We start from the raw sequence: 8,825 nt of genomic DNA on the forward strand, positions 1-8,825 counted from the left end.
CTTACCCCTTCCAGACCCATCATCCTCATGGGGGACTCAAACTTCAAGTCTCTCCCTCCTATCCCGGACCCCAGGGTCCAAGTGGACAGCTACCCGGGCGCCAGACTGATACATGCCACGGCCATCCTGTGTGGCCTTGCACTGGTTTCGGGCCCGGCCCACTTTGTCACAAAGGTGGTCCTATCCTTCGGCTTAAATAATAGAGATGTGGGTGTTGCCCAAACCCTCAAGAAGCAAATCTCTAACCTTAGGTCCCAAGCTGCCACTACCTTCCCCCAGGCCGCCATCTTTATCCCCCTAATCCCCTTCTCCCCGGACCTCCCGGAGTCCAGCAAGGCCAGACTCAACCTGCTCAACTCCATCATCACAGACGGCCAACACCTGCCGGCTCCAGCACCACCAGGGTTTCACACACAACCGGACAAAATCCACTGGACCCTCCAAACGGCCGAGACCGTTCTTTCAATCTGGAGGCACCGTTTAAACTTCAGGGGCCCCTCTCTCCCCCAGGGGAGGAGAGGGGCGAGGTCCTAAACCTCTCGCAACACACTTCCCTCACCCCAGCCCAGATCCTCCTGCTCAGCAAGGGCCTTTCTTTTGTCCCCACATTACACACCACCCCTGCACCGGACCACGGAGTCATCCTCGGGGAGACCCAGGCCTACCATAGGTCCCTGAAACTAACGGCCTTTTTTGGGGATGACTCCGGGGTGCTACAGTCCACCAAACCCCCGTACACACCCAGGTCCACCTGGGAACCTGGCGACACCCAAATCCCCCTGGCCCTTAGGACCCTTATCCGGAAGGACCTTAAGTCCATCCGTGACCTCCCGCCCCCCACCCCGGCACCCCATAACCTCACCAAGGAGGAAGTACAGGCCCTCAACACCCTCCGCAGAGACCAGCAACTGGTCATTAAACCAGCAGACAAGGGGTCCGTGTTGGTGGTCATGGACAGGGATCAATATGTCACGGAGGCGGAGAGACAACTTAATGACACCCATTACTACACTAAAATCCCGGAGCTAAATTCCTCAACAACGGCCCTTAAACTCAACGATATTTTGGAAACCCTCTCCGATCTCAATTACATCACCGAGAAAAATCTGACCTACCTTTCGGCTGATCTGGTACCTACACCACGTACCATATACTTCCTCCCCAAAATGCATAAAGACTCCGCTTCCTGGCCAGTCCCCCATTCCATTCCCGCAGGCAGACCCATAGTATCTGACTGCGGGAGTGAAACGGATAAAATATCAGAATTCATAGACGGCTTCCTCAACCCCCTCTCGACTCTCCACTCCAGTTACATTAAGGACACATATGACTTTCTGGCCAAAGTCCAAGCCTTGTCCATCAACTCCACGGACCTCTTGTTCTCCATTGATGTCACGTCCCTCTACACCAACATCGAGGCTGCCCAGGGGTTGGCGGCTGTCAGAAAGGCCTTCGAGGCCCACCCCGACCCTACCCGTCATGACGGCTTGGTCCTGGAGCTCTTGACCTTAGCCCTCCAGACCAATGAGTTTGCTTTTAACGGCCAATTCTATCTCCAGACAAGGGGGGTGGCCATGGGCAAAAAGTTTGCCCCAGCCCTGGCCAACCTCTTCATGGCTGAGTGGGAATCCGGTGCCCTCTCCAATTTCCCCCTAAAACCTGCGGCCTACTTTAGGTATTTGGACGATATCTGGGGGGTCTGGCCCCACCCCTCAGATACCTTCACCCCCTTCATGAACCACCTTAATGCCCATTCAAATTCCATTAAATTGACCCACACCCTTGACCCCAACTCCCTCAATTTTTTAGACACCATCACCTTTAAGGGCCCAAATTTTCCCGTCTCCCACCAATTGGACACTAAAGTTTATTTCAAATCCACAGACACGCACGCCCTATTACATTTTGACAGTTTTCATCCCCCCCATACCTTTAGAGGATTGGTCAAGTCCCAACTCCTGAGATTCCACCGGATCTGCTCCCAGGGTGAGGACTTTGGGGAGGCCACCTCTACCCTTTTCAGGGCACTACATTCGAGGGGTTATTCCTGGTCCCTCCTCCGTAGAGTCAGGGCCACCTTTCAGGTCAGAAGACCACCCGACTCGAACCCCATCATCCCCATCATCACCACCTACAACCATTCGGCCGTCTCCATCAACCGTATCCTCAAATCTAACCTCACTGCAGCCGCCCTCCCCCCCAACCTCTTAAAGAATAAGAGAGTAATTTCAGCCTTTAGGAAGAACCCTAGTCTTAGAGACCTCCTGGTACGGAGCAGACTCCCGGACCTGAATCCCCTGAGCCGCCCAGATCCACACCCCCATTTTCACCAGCACCAGACCCTCATGCACGAGGGCTCCCTTATCCGCACACCCCGCCATGGGTCCCTCTCAGACTGCAATCTGGTCTACCTCATCCGGTGTAAACACTGTGACCGTAGGTATGTTGGTGAAACCCAAAACTCCCTACAGACCCGGCTCACCCAACACCTCTACAACTTCTCAAATAACCTCAAGTCCCACACCCCCCTGGTTTCCCATTTCACACAATTCGGCTCCAACCAACTCCAAATTTCCATCCTCCAACATAACCCCAAATGGACTCCGGGACGGAGGAAACGAGCGGAGTTCCTCTGGATTCTCCGTCTCAACACTCGGACTCCCCAGGGCTTTAATGTCCAGTTGACCCCCAACAACCCCCCTCCCTCTTAGACCAGGAGAACCAGGTACCAGGCCAGACTTGGGCTGTACCATTACACCATACACTGGCATATTGCTTGGCAACACATACATTATTGTTTTTGTTTTGTTCCATTGTAAATATTACACATGTTTATTTTTATGACATGTAACCCTAAGCCTAGGGTTACATGTCAGGGTTAGGGTTTTGCCCTGGCCAGTATGGCACCAGGAGTGGAGAGGTTCATTTTGACCTTGACGGTTATCGTTGTTGTTGTTGTTATTGTTGTTGCTTCTATTGGTTCTGTCTTGTTCTTTTAAGATTTACACATGTTTCTTTCACGGGTAGGTAACCCTAAAGCTCATTTGGGGCTACTAATATATACTATTCTATCCCTATCGGGTCGTAACTCGGACGGCGCTGAGTCGGGTCTGATGGCCTTCGCACCGCTCGGCATGGCGACTCGCTCGGCTAGCGCCTCGCTCGGCGGTGCCTCACGGAGCTCATGGCCACCAGACACGGCGCGCCTCCGTCATTTGTCTCAGTTTTCTCTGGCCAATACTCACTGCAGCGGACTTCCCCCGCCCCCTCCTTAGGCCCCCACCCTTGCAGCCACTTCTGATTACGCCCTCCCGCTCTGCAACCAGACACTTCTGGAGTGTTTACTACTTAAGTCAATTGTTGCCTGAGTCCGGTAATGGCTTGATACATGCCGGCTCCCTGTACATTTGTTTTTATACATCCCCCTCACTCTTTTTTTTTTTTTTTTTTTTCTCATCTCTAATATATTATTGTCTTGATCCTTGTAAATATACCCCCCTCATTGTTTCTCTCATATTTTGGTTGTATTTTTATCCTTGTGTTTGTATATATCCCTGTATATATCCCTAACCCTAACCTCTTCTACGTTGGAATAAACTTCGGTTTTTCCCATACATCTGTTGTTGGTCATACCTTGCATTACTTATTCTCCCTCTTAGTTGGTCTCTTGGATTTACAAGAATACCCGCGTCCAGTCGGTGGGGCTATAACATTGGGGTAACCTAATATCCACCTTGAGTCTAGTTTTTCATATACCGCTCTTCACATTCTACGAACCTTAACACCCTTACCCCATTTCTAACCCATACCCTGACCATTCTATAACTCTGACCCTGACCTTAACCCAACTCTGTACTCTAACCTTAACCTCAACCCTATCCCTAACCCTAACCCTTAACCTAACCCTTACCCTAACCTTAACCTTAACCTTAACCTTAACCTTAACCTAATCCTAACCTAATCCTAACCTTAACCTAACCCTAACCTTAACCTTAACCTAACCCTTACCCTAACCTTAACCTTAACCTAACCCTAACCTTAACCTAACCCTAACCCTAACCTTACCCTAACCTTAACCTAACCCTAACCCTTACCCTAACCTTAACCTTAACCTTAACCCTAACCCTAACCCTAACCCTAACCCTTCTCTCACCCTTTCCCTTAAGGTCGGTTGCCGGTTGGTCTCACTGGCCGCTGATCTGTTTTCCCCGTTAAACTCTCACCCTTTCCCTTAAGGTCGGTGGCCGGTTGGTCTCACTGGCCGCTGATCTGTTTTCCCCGGTAAACTCTCACCCTTTCCCTTAAGGTCGGTGGCCGGTTGGTCTCACTGGCCTCTGATCTGTTTTCCCCGGTAAACTCTCACCCTTTCCCTTAAGGTCGGTGGCCGGTTGGTCTCACTGGCCGCTGATCTGTTTTCCCCGGTAAACTCTCACCCTTTCCCTTAAGGTCAGTGGCCGGTTGGTCTCACTGGCCGCTGATCTGTTTTCCCCGGTAAACTCTCACCCTTTCCCTTAAGGTCGGTGGCCGGTTGGTCTCACTGGCCTCTGATCTGTTTTCCCCGGTAAACTCTCACCCTTTCCCTTAAGGTCGGTGGCCGGTTGGTCTCACTGGCCGCTGATCTGTTTTCCCTGGTGCGTAAGGGCCAGCTCTCTGAAAATCCCTCTTTCACCCCCGGAGTGTAGATGGACATCGATTGACGGGGTAAGTCCTAGTCTGACGATTAGTCTTGAGAAGATGGGCGTGCACTTACATTCCTCCGGCCATAGGTTACAAGGAACTACTGATTATTGCACTGGACATGTTCAGTATGATTGCTGGTAATCGGCCACACACCGGTTGTTCTCCCGGGGGACGGCTCTGCCATTTAAAACCTAACCCTTAACCCTAACCCTTAACCCTAACCCCTAACCCTAACCCTTGCCATACTCTCCTCTTTCCACTTCTCCACCTCTTTATTCATTCTTTCTTCTCATACCCACTGGAAAATCGTATGTGACCAGAACCCACTTGGAAGATCGTATGTGACCTTTTGGGTTTAGGGTAGAGACTCTCCTTGCCATACTCTCCTCTTTCCACCTCTCCACCTCTTTATTCATTCTTTCTTCTATCTCATACCCACTGGAAAATCGTATGTGACCAGAACCCACTTGGAAGATCGTATGTGACCTTTTGGGTTTAGGGTAGAGATTTTTTGACACCCTTTCCTTCTCCTTACTCTATCCCCCGGATTGAGATGAATGTGGATTGGCGGGGTAAGTCGTAGTCTGTCACGTAGTCTGGAGTGTATGGGCGTGCCATACGGACCCCCTTCCGAGGGGACTGCTACACGCAGTCTTCCAGACTTCGGTTGGAATCTCCCTAAGATAGAGGGGGGTCAGCTTAAATGCAATCAAATCACCTAACCCTAACCCTCCCTCCCTCCCTCCCACGCACACGACACTCCCCCCCCACGCAAACACACACCCCCCCCCACGTGCACACACGCACACACACACACCCCCCCCCACACACACAGTCTGATGCTCTCTCTTCCTCCCTCGCACGTGACACCAACCCCCCCCACACGCCCCCCCCCCCCCCCCACGCACACACACACCCCCCACGTGCGCACACACACACACACAGTCTGATGCTCTCCCTCCCTCCCTCGCACGCGACACCAACCCCCCCCACACGCCCCCCCCCCCCCCCACGCACACACACACACACACGACACCCCCCCCACACACACACACTCTAAGGCGCATATAGCGATTATATACTCTATCTCTCTCTCCCTCCCTCCTCCCTCCTAACCCTAACCCTAACCCTAACCCTCCCTCCCTCCCACGCACGCGGGGGGTGCGGGGGACAATTAACAAACGGAATCAATTTGCATGCACAAGGGCTGCCAAGGTAGGCTGGGCCCCGCCCTCCCCCTCCTCCACACACCCCCCTCTCTCTCCCCAAGCCAAAGTCTCTAGTGTCGGACCATTGCCTGGTCTAAACAACGGTTTTCGGACCATTGCCGGAACTATTGTCTGTATAATGCCATGTCTGACCGTTGGCGGTAAAAGCTCATATTTCGGGCGATAGTCCGACAAATGTCGGACTGTTGCCCGTCGGAATTTTGGCGGGTCGGAAAAAAGACCTGCACCCGGTGTAGTTGTAAAATTGTAAAATTTGTAAAATTGTACCGAAAAACATTAACCTCAAAAGCATTATTTAACAAGACCCATACAAATGAACATTAAGTATAAAAGAACGGTGGCCCTTTAAGCAACAAATGTTAGTTTTTAAAGTAATGTGCTTGGAGCAATCACTAACACATTACTGTATAAGAAAAAAATAAACGCAGGAAAGTCAAATGGGGAAGAATTTCGTAATATAGAAAAAATTAAAAACGTTTTACTGTCTATCGGTGAGGTCTGTAGCGATTAATACATTCTAATTGGCTATATGCACCGTGTACACATAAGCACCTCCACTTCAAAACAACTCTGTCAGACGCACAGATCTGACATGCTGCTGTATGCTTGAATAGGCTTTCCTTTTGAACAGTGCAGTGTGCTGATTCACATTTCAGTCTCTCACTCCATAAACTGCAGTGTGCTGATTCACATTTCAGTCTCTCACTCCATAACCTGCAGTGTGCTGATTCACAATTCAGTCTCCCACACTCCTTATGCACGTTTTTGTACTAAAAGCATACAGTACGTGCATCCAGTTATCGCATCACATAAATAAAACACCTTGAGACTTTTGTTGTGTGATGTGGTTTCCTACTAATCTGTTTTGACTGAAAACATTCAAACTGAAGTCAGTCAGGACATTAGCCAAGTGTCTGCACTTTGGGTGTAAGCTGTTGAGGGTCTAGTCCAAGCAGTACCTTTTGAAAAACCTCCAAGATGTATTTGAACTTCTTGGGGTACAAACACGTAGGTCAGTCCCAGGAGATAGCAGCAGGCTCTGCTAATATCGCCGAGGTTGTTGAGGACAGGGATGCCCTCAATAACAATACCTACATCAGCAGCTGGTGATTCTTGGGTTTGCAGCCTGTAGATAGTCATCAGTTCCCCTGACAACTCCTCTTCTACATCGACACCAGCAGCATCCTGCACACATTGTAAAAATAAAAGCAAAATCAAATCTCATGAATGAAAACGTAATGATGATGTTCATGGTATTATCATTCTAAACGGTTACTACTGTTGCACAATTCCCTGCTCTGGGTGGGATCTCCGTCAGTCCAATTGCTGTACATGAAAAGTGTCTTGAGTTTGCAATTGAAAACGTTTGCTGCTGCTGTTGTTCTACATACAGCCAACCAGTTGAAGAAATCACAGATTGAGGCATTAAGTTTTTGTTTTTAAGACAACAAATTGTTAAATACTTTATTTTACTAACTTCAACGTCCTTGATCAGGGCACCAGGCTCTTCTCCCAGATGGTCGATGAGGCACTTGATCACGATTCCTCTGGTTAGCTGTATGGGGTTTCCACTCTGCAGACAAAGTTGTATCCTTAATACAATGCATTACTTTGCACATTCAAGCTGGGCTTTTGTTTACCAACTTTAAAGTCTACCGTTTCAATTGTTTGCACACAGTTTTAGCATTTAGGGCCCTATTTTCACCAGTGCTAAACACATTATCCCGAAACTTCTTTGCCTTTTTTACTCTTTTGAAAAACAAAATTGGTCAACTAGCCAATCTAAATGAACAAAAATGTTTTTCAAAATAGTAAAAAAGGAAAATAAGTTTAGGGTTTAGTACTGACAAGACTATTAAGACATGCATTTCGTCTAGTGTGAATGGAACAGGTGGAATTAAAGGTCTAGGACATTTGATAGGTTTGCGTTACAGGCAAGATACTACAGTGGAAGTCAATGAGGAACATTTCTCACCCGCATGTGAAGTTACAACATGGCAAGGAAATTACAACACAAACTTCTGTGGTTAAAATAGTAATGAATGAATACCGAAAATAGAAGATCTGCAAGTTCACAAACTTCACAGTGAGATGCAATGTGAGCTTGCATATCTGCTATTTTCTGATTTAGAAGGATTTAGAAGCAGTTTTTAAGAATCATCCTCGGGTCTAAATGGTTTATTACCTGAAGCAGAGCACTCATCTTTGCCCGATGTCGCTCTCCTACAGCACCTCTCTTAGATTGGAACATGGACAGCAGTTTAGGTGTGTAGAGGTCAAACATCTCCATGAATTTCGGCTCAAGCTTCATTGTAGTGATCAACTTGAACTCTGCGCTGACCTGAAAAACAGATGAGGGGAAGGGAGAAAAACAAAACACATTGTGATCTTGTACATCCATTTTCCACCACTGTTGCTCCAGGAATGGGTACAATTGATTAAATACAATGTAAATGTGTGTCACATGCAGGATGTCATTTATGTTGAACACTGCTACAAGAATCCAATTTACTCACTTGTGAAGCATCAAACAAGGCCGGCCATCTCTCCTTTACATCCTTGATGCTCATCTGCTGCCGGATGATGTTGTGTCGTCTATGTGCAAAGGTTCTGCACATCAAGTCCCTGATGGCTGTGCTGTTTTTCTTCTTTGACTCGTCGATCAGTTGGTGTCGGTACAGCTCTTGTTGTTCCTTACTGTCTCTTATAGGATAGTCTGGGAGATAAAGCACTTCTCCTTTCCGTGCTCTCTTTACATTCGTTGCAGATGCCCTTTCACCAGGCCTCTTGTTCTTAACAGTGTTGCAGGTAACCTCAGAGAGTCCTAAGTCAACAAGCTTTTTCCTGTAATTTAGCATCTTGGTTTTAAGACTTTGGTTCCATAGTGAACTGCCATTAGAACTGTGATCTGAGAGG

General features: G+C 48.5%; 1 long non-coding RNA gene across 1 annotated transcript; it reads right to left on the reverse strand.

Moving 5' to 3' along the window:
- Positions 1 to 7,011: 7,011 nt before the first annotated feature.
- LOC306940793 lies at positions 7,012 to 8,183 on the reverse strand. Its single transcript, XR_013792053.1, has 3 exons — positions 8,095 to 8,183; positions 7,387 to 7,482; positions 7,012 to 7,094 (listed from the first exon to the last, which is right to left on the reverse strand). It is a non-coding gene; the product is annotated as an uncharacterized lncRNA (long non-coding RNA).
- Between the last annotated feature and the right edge of the window lie 642 nt (positions 8,184 to 8,825).

Source organism: Electrona antarctica (genome assembly GCF_951216825.1).
Source record: "Electrona antarctica genome assembly, chromosome: 17".
In the NCBI taxonomy this organism is placed as follows: Eukaryota; Metazoa; Chordata; class Actinopteri; order Myctophiformes; family Myctophidae; genus Electrona; species Electrona antarctica.